This window comes from Apodemus sylvaticus, chromosome 3 (assembly GCF_947179515.1).
Source record: "Apodemus sylvaticus chromosome 3, mApoSyl1.1, whole genome shotgun sequence".
Classification (NCBI taxonomy): Eukaryota; Metazoa; Chordata; class Mammalia; order Rodentia; family Muridae; genus Apodemus; species Apodemus sylvaticus.
The window spans coordinates 130,094,663-130,107,901 of record NC_067474.1 but is presented as its reverse complement, the minus strand read 5'-3'; the positions used below and the strand labels follow the sequence as shown (position 1 = coordinate 130,107,901).

General features: G+C 42.3%; 1 long non-coding RNA gene across 1 annotated transcript in view; it reads left to right on the top strand.

Annotated features, from left to right (window-relative positions):
* Positions 1-13,239, top strand: part of LOC127681127 (uncharacterized) — a 32,006-nt gene that overhangs the window by 4,857 nt on the left and 13,910 nt on the right. The window lies entirely within an intron of this gene.

Sequence of the window (13,239 nt, the reverse complement as noted above, 5' to 3'; positions counted from 1 at the left end):
TCCTCTCTTTTAATATCTGCCCTCCCCCCCTGGCAACACAAAGGGCACCTGATGATATGTATACCATTCCTACGAATGTCCCCTCCAACAAGACAACAGATTTCGGCTTGACTCTCACCAGGAGACAGAGCAAATGAGATCCAAATGACAGGAACAATAGTCCAGGCTGTTTTGCTAGGGCAGCGCGCAAACAGGACAAGCAGCTGGTGAGCTCTGGTACCTCACAGAGTCTCCATAGCCCTGGGGAAGAGGGTTGTATTTTTACTCTCATTTTACAGATGAGGAATTGAGACGCAAAGCAGTGAAGGAACTTGTTCAAAGTCATGCAATCACTTGGTAACAGAGATGACACTAGAGGCCAGGTCTCTGCCAGGTCCATTTCCTTTTCTGTGACATTATAGTTTCAACTCTTTTTTTTTTTTTTAAATGTATGCGTGCTCTATCTGCATGTACGCCTGCCTGCCAGAAGAGGGCATCGGATCCCAGTGTAGAAGGTTGTGAGCCACCATGTGGTTGCTGGGAATTGAACTCAGGACCTCTCAACTGGTAAGCCGGTCTCTCCAGCCCCTCGCTTCTTTATATTCCAAGCAAATGTTTTTACCTGGATATAGAAAATGAGTAGGAAAGACTCTCTAACAGTGAGTTCTCTAGACTCATAGAGGAGGGTCTACAAAGGCACAAATAATGGCAGGCATGGATAGTGAAACTGACCAGGAGCTGTGGGAGCCCCAAAGAAAGACGGTCTAGACGCATGCTGCAAGCAGCAGCCTCGGTAGTTGGGCATTCCTTGAACATTTTACATACCGTGGTCTCTTTATTTCTATTTCTCCAATATATACAATTAACTTCAAGCCTAAAAAAGTTTCACCAAGGGGCTAGAAAGATGGCTCAGCAGTAAAGAGCATGGGCTACTCTTTCAGAGATTCCCAACACCCTCATGGCAGCTTGCTATTGTCTATACCTCCAGTTCTAGGGGATCTGATGCCCTTTTCTGACTTTAATAGACAGACACCAGTGTATCTACATACATACACACAGACATACATACAGGCAAAGTATTCATACACATAAAATAAAATAATTAAAACAGATGTCTTGGGGGGTGGTGAGATGGCTCAGCGGTTAAGAGCACTGACTGCTCTTCCCAAGGTCCTGAGTTCAAATCCCAGCAACCACATGGTGGCTCACAACCATCTGTATTGAGATCTGACCTCCTCTTCTGGAGTGTCTGAAGACAGCTACAGTGTACTTACATATATAAATAAATCTTTAAAAAAAAAAAAACCATATATCTTGCCAGGCGGTGGTGGCACAAGTCTTTAACCCCAGCACTTGGGAGGCAGGCAGATTTCTGAGTTCGAGGCCAGTCTGGTCTACAGACTGAGTTCCAGGACATCCAGAGCTGCACAGAGAAACCCTGTCTCGGAAAACAAACAAACAAACAAACAAAAAACATATATCTTAAGCCAGAGTGGTGGTGCATGCCTTTGTTACGGCACTCAGGAGACTAAGCAAGAACAGGCAGATCTCTAAGTTTTAGCCTAGTCTGGTCTGCATAGCAAGTTCCAGGACAGCCAAATAAATACATATACATGTACATATATACACATATATCTTTATTTTATATATACATACATACATATATATTTGTTATATATACATATTTTTAAAGTTTTAATTGGAAAAGCTAGCCCAAATTGCAGCTTGCCAGATCCTTTGTTTGTTTGCTTGTTTGTTTTGTCTATTTTATTACACAGGGTAGGTTCTTAAGTAGCCCTGCTGGGTTTCAGATGACATACAATCTAAAACCAGGACATAGGTCAGATATAGAATTATATAAGTCTTTTAGGATAGATGGCAGAGTTCTTTATTTAGTTGACAAAATTGATGGACTGGGTGTAAAGTGTATCTTATACTTTATAAATTGTAGAATGGTAATAGTTGTACTCAATTTATATCTGAGAGAAAAGAGCCTTTAAATTGGACAAAAGGGGGGAAATGTTGTGGATTGCCCTGGTGTTTGTATTTTGATGCTAATTCCACTTCCCCAAGAGGGGCTGCTTGGGACTAGGAGTGGATCCATAGAAAGTGCCTTTTTTTTTTTTTTTTTTTTTGGTTTTTTTGGATTTGATTTTTTTTTGAGACAAGGTTTCTCTGTGTAGCTCTGGCTGTCCTGGAACTCATTCTGTAGGCCAGGCTGGCCTCGAACTCAGAAATCTTAGAGCTCACTCTGTAGACTAGGCTGGCCTCAAACTCAGAAATCCTGGAACTCACTCTGTAGACCAGGCTGGCCTGGAACTCAGAAATCCACCTGCCTCTGCCTCCCAGAGTGCTGGAATTACAGTCGGGAGCCACCACCGCCCAGCCCTCAGGTGACTTCTTGTGAACCTTCTGCCCATTTTAACTTGTAAAATAAAGGCTAGAGCCTGTGATTGAGCAGCGGAAGGGAAGGTGGAGCTGAAAAGTTTTAGGGAGAAGGAGGAGAAGGAGGAGAAAGAGGAAGATGGAAGAGAAGGAGGTGGAAGGAAAATGGAGCAGAAGCACGTCCTGGAGAAACCGCACGTTATAAGGGATCTCATAGCTGGGGAATATGGGAGTGTAGTGGGAGATCTGCCTAATCTAGGCGTGCAGCTTGTATTCATATTGAGTTGTGTTTTCTTCTTCTTCTTCTTCTTCTTCTTCTTCTTCTTCTTCTTCTTCTTCTTCTTCTTCTTCTTCTTCTTCTTCTTCCTTCTTTCTTCCTCTTCCTCCTCCTTTTTTTTTGGGGGGGGCGGGGGGTTTCCAAACAGGATTTCATTGCAGGGGCTTATTTGGGTTGGAGATTTACTGGAGCTTCCAATTCACTATATAGCGAAGGATGAGCTTGGACTTCTGATCTTCCAGCCTCCCGCCCTCTGTCCTGGTATGACAGGCATGTGCCACTATAAATGGTTGTGTGTAGTTCTGGGGACTAAACCCAGGGTCCAATACATATGAGGCAAATGCCCTACAGGTCAAGCTCTGTCCACCGTCTCCAGAATCCCTCAATTTCTTTTTTTTTTTTTTTGGATTTTTTTTTTTTTTTGAGACAGGGTTTCTCTGTATAGCCCTGGCTGTCCTGGAACTTACTCTGTAGACCAGGCTGGCCTCGAACTCAGAAATCTGCCTGCCTCTGCCTCCCAGGGTGCTGGGATTACAGGCGTGCGCCACCAACCCCCGGCTCCCTCAATTTCTTGAATCACATTTGAACAGCTTCTTCTTAATCTCCTTGCCTTCTTTAGTCCAAACACCACACAGCTACAATGAATAATAGTAACAGCAATAATAACAATAAGAAATAAACCCTGACAGGCAAGGCTCTGGGTTCAGTCTGGAGCACTGGGAAGAAACAAAAACAAATCTATGTCATTCCTTTACTTTAAACTCAGATGGTTTCTCTTGCCCTCTAGAAAAGGGTTTGTTCTCTTAGCCAGGCATTTCAGGCCATTAATGCTCTGATTCCTGCCAACCCCTCTCGTCCCTTCCCAGTAGTTCTTCCTATCTCCTAGGAGCTGTCAATAACAGACCTAAAGAATTCCTCTAGGGTGGAGTACATTCTCAGCTACGTAGCAAGTTCAAGGTCAGGCTAGACTACATGAGACCTTGTCTCAAAAATAAAATAAGAATTGACTATAGTGAAGTATTTACAGGTATCAGAACATACTATGAACTAGATAAACTCCTCTCTCTACAGTGTTCTTGAAGACTGCTCGAATCAGCCCCTCTGAACAGCCTTGGGCTATATGTTAAAGCATGTGTTTGTAGCTCTCCAATATTCCTTAAAATTCCCTGGGGCTAGAGAAATGGCTCAGTAGTTGAGAGCATTGGTCACTCTTCCAGAGGCCCCAGAATTGATTGTTAGCACCCACTTAGAGGCTCACAACTGACTGAAACTCTAATTCTGGGGGATCTAGTGCCCTCTTCTGGCTTTTGTGAGTACCAGGCATGCATATGGTGCACAGACATACACGCAGGAAAAACATCCACACACATAAAATAATATTTTAAGTTTTCTAAAAAAAAAAAAAAAAAAAAAAAAAAAGCTGGGCAGTGCTGGTGCACACCTTCAAGGACAGCCAAGACCACACAGAAGAACTCTATCTTAAAACAATAAAAGGATTTCTTGTAGGTGAGGGCAGGTCCTTGAGTCACCCATGCCCAACTAAGAATGTGGCACACATTGAGTGGTCAACAAATGCTACCAGTATATTTCCCAAGGAGGTTCTGCAGCATTCTAAATTCTAAATCACCCTAGTAATACTTTCTGTAGCTCCTCAGCTGATCCTGATTCCTGGTTTACTTGAAAGGACAAAAAGAACCCCGGGCCCCCCCCCCCCAAAAAAAGCAGTTCTTAGGTTACAGGAACCCTGAGAGACAGACAGTGACCTTCTCCCGCTGGCTGCCTCCAGGGTCTTCTCCAAAGACATTCGGTTCTGTCATCTTTCTATTTTATCAGCTGTGAATTGTTTGAAAAATTCCAAGCAGTTTGTAGGAAATTCAGGAAAGCTCAGCACCTAGGAAAGGAATGGGTTTTGTTTTTCAGCCCAGCTCATTTCTGAGATGTAACTCCATATAGGGCTTTAAAGCATGCTCACTTCCTGAGGTCATCCTTGCAGTAGTTCTGAGTAGTGTGTCTTCTGTGCTACCTTTCCAGAGTATATCTAATCGCAATATAATGCCATGGGTCTCAGATGCAAACCACATTTAATATCTATCATTGTTTGAGGATAAAGCCAGCCCAGTTCTCTTTCTAGACAATCCCAGGTAGAGAGTAGAGATAACAATTTTCTTTTCAAGCAGCAGGAAACTCTCAAGTGGTTTATGTAATACGTGTATTAAAACAAAAGGCCTTCCACAACCTCCACATCAATCTCTACAGGGGCATTTTCCTGGAGACCTGGTGAAATGAGGTAGCTTCTAGGACTACAAGATCATCATTTGAGGCGAGTGGAGAGATGGTGGAGTGGTTTCTAGCACTTGTTGCTCTTGAAGATTCCTAGCACCTAGGATCAATCATCCAGTGTATCTAGTTCCAGGGTGTCTAGTGCCCTCTTCTGACCAGGGATGTACACAGTGAACCTACATACATGCAGTCATAACATTCAAACACATCAAATAAAATAAATAAATCTACATAAATAAGTAAATTCTTTTTAAAAAAATCTCTGAGTAAGAAAAGTACAAGCATGAAATACAAAAGACCTGGTCAGCACGCCTCTCATCCAACACTGGGAGACAGAGGCGGGAAGATCTCTACAAACTGAGTTTCAGGACAGCCAGGGCTACACAGAGGAAACATGTCTCCAAAAACAAAAACAGCAAAAGGTTTGATCATTTGATTAAAAAAAAAATTGTATACTCAAAAGGATTTCTTTAATCAAAAGGAAGAAGCTGGGCATGATAGCACAGGTCTGTAATCCCGGCCCATGGGCGACAGAGACAGGAACAGCTACAAGTTTGAAGCTGACCTAGGCTAATTTCTGGTTCTCCCACCTGCATCTCCTGAAATATAGGATTACTAATATGAACCACCATATCAGATTTTTCTTATCTCAAGGAGCCGTGGAGAAGGAGGACATTACAGACATTTTGCACAAGAGACAACACTTAGTAAAGATCACTATTATACACAAAACTACATTTAAGATCTTATTTCTGAGTGCCAGTGTATAAAATTCTAAATTACATCATTCAGAACTAAAGCTTCTAAGGTTTTGAGAAATGTGTATTGAAAAGCAATGCATATGGCTGGGTGTTGGTGGCACAGACCTTTAATCCCAGCACTTGCAGAGGCAGGCTTATTTCTGAGGGCAGCCTAGTCTACAGAGTGAGTTTCAGGACAGCCGAGGTTACATTGAGAAACCCTATCTCAAAAAAGAAAAATTAACAAGAGAGAGAGAAAGAGAGAGAGAGAGAGAAGGAGAGAAGGAGAGAGAAAGCAAAGCAAAGCTAAGAGTCTGGAGATATGGCTGGGATAAGCTACTTGTGCAAACATGAAGACCTGAGGTCAAATCTCTACCACATTAAAAACTAGGCATGGTGGCACTGCGGCAGCCCAGTCTACATAGAGATTTCTGTATCACCATACAAGTGAGATATATAGTGAGAATTTGTCTCAGAACGAACACACACACACACAGAGAGAGAGAGAGAGAGAGACAGACAGACAGACAGACAGACAGACAGAGAGAGGTTTAAAAAGGAAAAATGGTTCAAAATTACAAGCTTTCATTTTCAACTTCAACTAAGACCCTCCTCTGAACCAGTCTTGTGCTCAGCACTCTGGAAGACTCTACTCCTCCCAGATAAGCCCACCACATCATAAGGGAGGGTTACAAGAACAAGCAACATTCCCATTTCCTCTCTGCTTTCAAACTAACTCATTCTCCGTGGGGTCCTAAAACCAGGACGAGACAGCACCCTTTCTTGGCCCCCTCGGGTTTTGTGTTTTGTTTTCTCCCTCTCACAGCTCTCTCCATCTCTCCCTGGCTTCTGACTGCTGAGTCTTAACCTCATGATTCTGTTCTTGTGGAATTCACTGCAGGCTTTATTCCCCAACCACAACTGAAAGCATCCCTTGGATTAAGTCTTCTTTTCCAAGACAATAGAGGGATTGAGCCCGGGATCCTTGCTTGATATGAGGCTTTGTGGCTGCAGTTTCTGCAGTGCTCGCCTAGGACACTGCAAATAAGAACCAGGCGGCACCCATCTCACCCGTGGATCGTGCCATCTCTGAAACGCCTAACTCAATAACAGACCACTAAGACTTCTCTGTTTTGTTTGTTTTTTTTTTCTCTTTTTCTGACCAATTCATATATTGTGGAACATTATTATACCCTAGTACCACTTCAACCAGTTCTATCTAACAATCTGTATACACCTTAACCCTAGAAGCTCTAAATATGGCCTTATTTGAAAAAGAAGTCTTCAAAGGTATAAGCAAAAATCTTGGCAATGAGATTATCATAGATTTAAGGTGGGTTCTCCATCCAGTGACAAATGTCCTTCTTAAAAAATGAAGAAGGAGATCTGAGACACAGCCATACCCAGAAAGACAATGGCAGGGATCAGAGCAATACCTCTACAAGCCAGAAAGCACCGAGAATTACATGCAACCCCCAGAATCTAGGAAATTACATGCAACCCCCAGAATCTAGGAGAAGACATGCATTTTCTCTCAGAGTCTCCAGAAAGTGCTAAACCTGCCTTTATCTTGGCTTTGAACCTTTGGACTTCAGCCCTCCAATGTTATGAAAGAATAAGTTTCTATTGTTTTAAGCCAGCCAGTTGTGGTAAAACACAATTGCAATCCTAGGAAAGTAATACCACAAATACTAGGCCTTCTTCCTCTATTTTTTTTTTAATGTTTTGAGACAAGCTCTTACTCTGGAGCCCAAGCTGGCTGGCCCTCAGACTCTAGACTCACTGTAATCTTCATAGGTCAGTCTTCTAAGTGCTGGGATAAGGGTAAACCGTCATACTCAGTTCCATAATTTTTAAAATATTTTCCCATTTAATTCATTTGTTTATTTTTAAATGGTTTCATGCTCTGGCAATGCTAGTGTCCAACTTTAATCCCATTACTAGGGAGTCAGAAGCAGGTGGATCTCTGTGAGATCTAATCAAGTTCTACACCACAGTGGTGAGATCCTTGGGGATGAGAGGGGTGCATATGCATATATATATATATATATATATATATATATATATATATATATATATATATATATATGTGTGTGTGTGTGTGTGTGTGTGTATGGTTTTCTGGAACTCACTCTGTAGACCAGGCTGGCCTGGAACTCAGAAAATCACCTGCCTCTGCCTCCCAAGTGCTAGAATTAAAGGCACGCACCACCACTGCCTGGCTATAATTGTTTTATAAGAAAATATGTGAGGATGTTTTCATTTATTTTCTTCTGTGTGTCCAAATGATTCCTTCATTTCAAGGCCCTCCAGGCTAGATCAAGTAGCCCAGAGAGCATTGCTTATGGATTATGGCCTGACACTGGGTAAAGATCATGTCCTAGGCTGATGAGTCAGTTATCCCATTGTAGTGATGATGCCTTCAGCATGAAATCTCCCTCCTCAATTTGCACAGGACTTTGCTCCTGGCCATAAGTGACCCCACCCAAGCCAAGTTAATTAGTGTTCCTTTCATAAATATTTGGAAATAGTACTCCCCCACCCAAATTAGACTTTTAAAGGATTGGACTTGTAAAAAGTATCAACCTCTGGAGTTGGCTATGAGTACTGTTCACCCTAACACTGAATTTCAAAGGAAACTACTCTAAGGAAAACCAAAGAAGGCAGGGCCTGGTAGAACTACCTTCATTTCCAGACCCAGAGATCACAAGGTGAAGGACTTTCTGGGCTACAGATTGAACTCAGGGCCAGATTTGTCCAGTTACAGCCTGTCTCAAAACAGAAAAGTAAAAAAAAAGGTTAGGAGGCAAGATCTTTAGGAGTTCAGGATTATCCTAGTCTATATAGAGAGTTCCAGACCAGCCAGAATACATAGCATGACTGTCTCAAAGACTGCCCGCCCCCCCACCCCCAAGGAGTCTGAGGATATGTAGAGGAATTTCACATCAAAAGACCTAGGTCTGTGTGATCTGGCTGGAATGCAGACACGCCTTTAATACACACCTTTAATCCCAAACAATAAAGGTAAAGTTTAGTTTGTAGAAGAAGCACCAATGTTTGAAAGTGATGTCTGATTGAGTGGTAGACAAAATTATGAATCAGAGAAAGATTTGACAGAATTAGTATATGCCCAACTCTCAGGAAAACAATAGAGAAAAGAGAAGCTACTTGAAAGTGCAGAGAGAGGGAGGAGAAAGGGCAATCTTACTGGGACAGTTGTACAGAGACAGGTTATAGAACGAGAACAAACTAGACACAGGTGAAGACAGAAGGAGCCAGAGAGTGAGTCAGAAGATTAGAACAGATTGCTAGAAGGAGAGTTAAAAGAAGCCAGATTGAATCCATCATCTTGGAGATGAGTTTGAGCCAGAACAGCTGAGTTAAATCAACTAGCCAGCCATCAGAAAGAGTAAGAAAGGGTGAGCTAATTCAACAGCAAGTCTCAGAGGCTGAAAACATGCTAGACCAAGATTAGGTTGTATGGAAGCTTCCAGGACTAGGCCTAGGCTAGCAGAGGCAGTGAGCCTCTGAGATGACAATTACATCAGGCAAGTAAGTAAACGATACTTGAATAGGGGTATAGTTGTCTGACAGAGTGTTTATCTACCGTGCATAAGGCAACCCCAATGCTGAAAATGGAAGGAAGGAAAGAAGGAAAGTCATATGAATAGAATAGAGTTAAAGGACTGAATGACTACAAGGAGTAACCAATTTTCTGCATTGCTGTGATTTGAATATGTCTGATTCTTCAAAGTTCTCCTGCTGGAACCCATCATTATTGTAACACTATTCTCAATAGCCAAATTATGGAATCAGCCTAGATATCTATGATCATATCAATAGTCAACATACCTCCAGTTCCAGAAGTTCCAATGCACTCTTCTGGTTTTTACAGGTGCTGGCGGGACTTGTAAAGTACAGATATACATTACAGATAACACTCATGCACATAGAATAAAAATAAATCCAAAAATTTTAAATTGTGAGAAAGGGTCTCATTATGTATCCCCAGCTAGCCTCTGCCACCCTAGGGTTGGTCTTAAAGACATACTACCGCAGTGCTGCAGTGCTGTGGTGGTGCACGCCTTTAATCCCAGCACTTGGGAGGCAGAGGCAGGCGGATTTCTGAGTTCTGAGGCCAGCCTGGTCTGCAGAGTGACTTCCAGGACAGCCAGGGCTATTGAGAGAAACCCTGTCTCAAAAAACCAAAAAATAAACTAAAATAAAAATAAAAATGAAATGGATGGATGTGCTAATGTATTGTGAAATAATCCAGCCTGGGAAAGAAAAATATGAGGCTTTTCCCCTCCCCTATATGCAATCTAGAGTTTTACAAAAAGACATGAAAGTTAAAAAGAGGACCAATAGGAGAGAAAAAGGAAAGAGAGTGATGGGGAGATGGCTGTGATGGAGTACAGCATGTACTTGTATGAAAACATCATAATAAAACGAGCTCATGTGCTGGGGACATGATCCACAATGTAATTGAGAGGTGGTGTCACCTTTAAGAGTAAGGTCCAGTGGAAGGGAATTGGGTCATGGGGCAAGACTCTGAGGGACAGATTAAGGCCCATCTCCAGAGCATCCATTAGATCTCAAGAGACTGGATTAGTTACCGTGAGTATTAATTGATACGTTGTGAGTCCAGCTTCCTTCGTTTCCCCTCGTGCTCGCTCTCTCTCTCTCTCTCTCTCTCTCTCTCTCTCTCATAGGCTCACTGCTCTCATTCACACCTCCAGCACATGATGTCCCCTGTAGTGTTATATGCTCTAAAATTCTTAGCAGACCAGTAATGCTGTCAGCTTTGGTCAGAGAAGCTTCTGTTTTAGTGGGCAGCAGTTATCACAGAGAGTCTAAACTGGTCAAAATTCTGAAAATAAGTGACCGTCGAGTGTTCAGTCCAAAATGGAACATCTGTATCACACCAAGGCTCAGGGAATATCACAGAAGTGGTTACAAAAAATATGGACGAACCTGAGTGGGAAAGGGGTGGAATGTTGGAGAACACTGTCTTCTGGGCATGGCATGGTTTGCACTCTTGAACTCCTGGCAAGTTGTGACCACAAGAATAAGACATGCACAAGCTTCAGCTGGTCAACATTCTGACAGGAAGGTGGGAGGGGCTCCCAAGGCCCCACCCCTCTTTAAAGATTTATAGGCAGTTAACTGCTATTTGTAAGGAGTGACTCATGGGGCCTCGCCCCTCCTGGAGGATCTATAGGCAATTAGTGTCGCTGTGGTGGGAGAGACATTTTCTTCAGTGATACAGCCACTGGTCAATTGCCCATGCTCCTATAAATAACTCTTCATCCTGCACAAAACCCTAATGCACACGCAGAGACTTGAGCAGGAAGGGAAGGAGGGAAGGAGGCTGGTGAGCGTGTGAGAGGGATAAGAGGATAATGAGAGGTGAATATGATCCAAGTGCATCATATGCATTCATGAAAATGACACCGTGAAACCCATTATTATGTGTAATTAAAATATGCTAATTAAAAACTTTTAAAAATAGATCTTTATCAGATGTGACTCCTCAAGCTTGAACTTTTCAGCCTTCAAATTCATGAGGCAAGGGAAATCTTTGTTTGTTTGTTTGTTTGTTTTTTGGATTTGATTTTTTCGAGACAAGGTCTCTCTGTGTAGCCCTGGCTGTCCTGGAACTCACTCTGTAGACCAGGCTGGCCTCGAACTCAGAAATCCGCCTGCTTCTGCCTCCCAAGTGCTGGGATTACAGGCATATGCCACCACTGCCCGGTGGAAATCTTTTTAATAAAGCACCCACCCTTGGGTATTTTGTTATAGCAATATAACATTGTGACATTAATTTAGAGTTTCCTGACACCAGACTGAGTTCTCATATTAACACTAGTAGGGCTTGGGGCAAGAGTATTAATGGAGACCCACATGCCATTTGTCAAAATTCTTAAAGGTTCTAAGTCAAATATACACCATTAAACTAAAAAAAATAAAAAATAAAAATAAAGTCTGCTTATATCCAATACATCTTCATGAAAACTCAGAAAACTAAATTCAATTTTTTTGTTGTTTTTTTTTTGTTTGTTTTTTGGATTTGTTTTTTTCGAGACAGGGTTTCTCTGTATAGCCCTGGCTGTCCTGGAACTCACTCTGTAGACCAGGCTAGCCTTGAACTCAGAAATCCACCTGCCTCTGCCTCCCAGAATGCTGGGATCACAGGCGTGCGCCACCATAGCCCGGCTTAAATTCAAATTTAATATTCAAGGCTCCTCAGAGTTCTGACACATGCAAAGCATGGAGGAGCTAGAGTGATGGCCCTTGTCCTCTTACCCCTGGCTTCACCCTGCACGGTCAGAGTAGCCCTTGTTTAAGAATCCGAGCTCTTTCCACCCATCCCTTCCTCACAGCTGTCCCTTGGCCACCTTTGGGTCTATCTAAAGGTGCTGACACTGCGCTCTCTGTTCTTAGGAAAACTCATCCAGCCGGGCAGTGGTGGAGCATGTCCTTTAATCCCAGCACTTGGGAGGCAGAAGCAGGAGGATCTCTGTGAATTCAAGGCTAGCCTGGTCTGCAGAGTGAGTTCCAGAACAGTTATGGCTACACAGAGAAACCCTGTCTGAAAAAAACTAGAGAGAGAGACACACAGAGAAAGACAGAGATACAAAGACAGAAAGATAGAGACAGCGATACAAAAGAGAGAGAGGGAGAGACACAGAGAAAGACAGACATACAGAAGGATGGATATATATATATATATATATATATATCCTCTCTAATTTCATCAGTCAGGTCTTGAGGCTGTCTCCCTTGGAAGAAGTTTTGGTCCTCTTCCTTGGAAAGCCTTTATTGTTCTCTCTGGGGATGTTGGACATATACTTGCTGTGAGTTCTGTCTATCATTCCTCCATCCAACTTTACATTCATAGATTGAGTAATAATAATAATTAATTTAATATTAATATTAATTATTGTTATTATATATGGAGAGAGAGAGAGAGAGAGAGAGAGAGAGAAACACATCCAAGGGAAGAACCTATGAAGTTCTTGGAAACAAACAGAGGCTTTGTAAGCAGGAAACTCCAGATACTGAGGATGGTCCAGAAGTGAGAGGCAAGGATTTGGGATAAATAATTCACTCCCTTTGTCCCAGGGGATTTCTTTTCCTAAGGAGAGGAGCTGGCACAGAAAAGGGCCCAAGCAAGACCCTTTAGACACAGGGTCCAAACCAGAGCTGTTTCTTTTTCAGCTCTAATAGAAACTGTTTATATAAATATTTATTTAAATTATGATCCAGCTAGATTCTGTTACTTGCAACTTAAGAATCCCAAAGGCCCCTGCCAGTTTTATTGTCTGTTCCCTGGTGGGCTAGAGCGGTGTCTGGTACAAGCCCTAATGCCCACCAAATGTGTCAGAAGCAAAGAGGTAGTTTTTGCTGTAAGTTCTGCCATCTATGGAAAATTATTTTAGATTACTCATTGTGACTTTACCCTTCCAACAACATATAGTATGTACATTATATCTCTAATTAGAGATTTTGACCTTAATAGCCCAAACCCTAAAATATTACATTATTTCTGAAACTATATTCATTATCATATCAGAG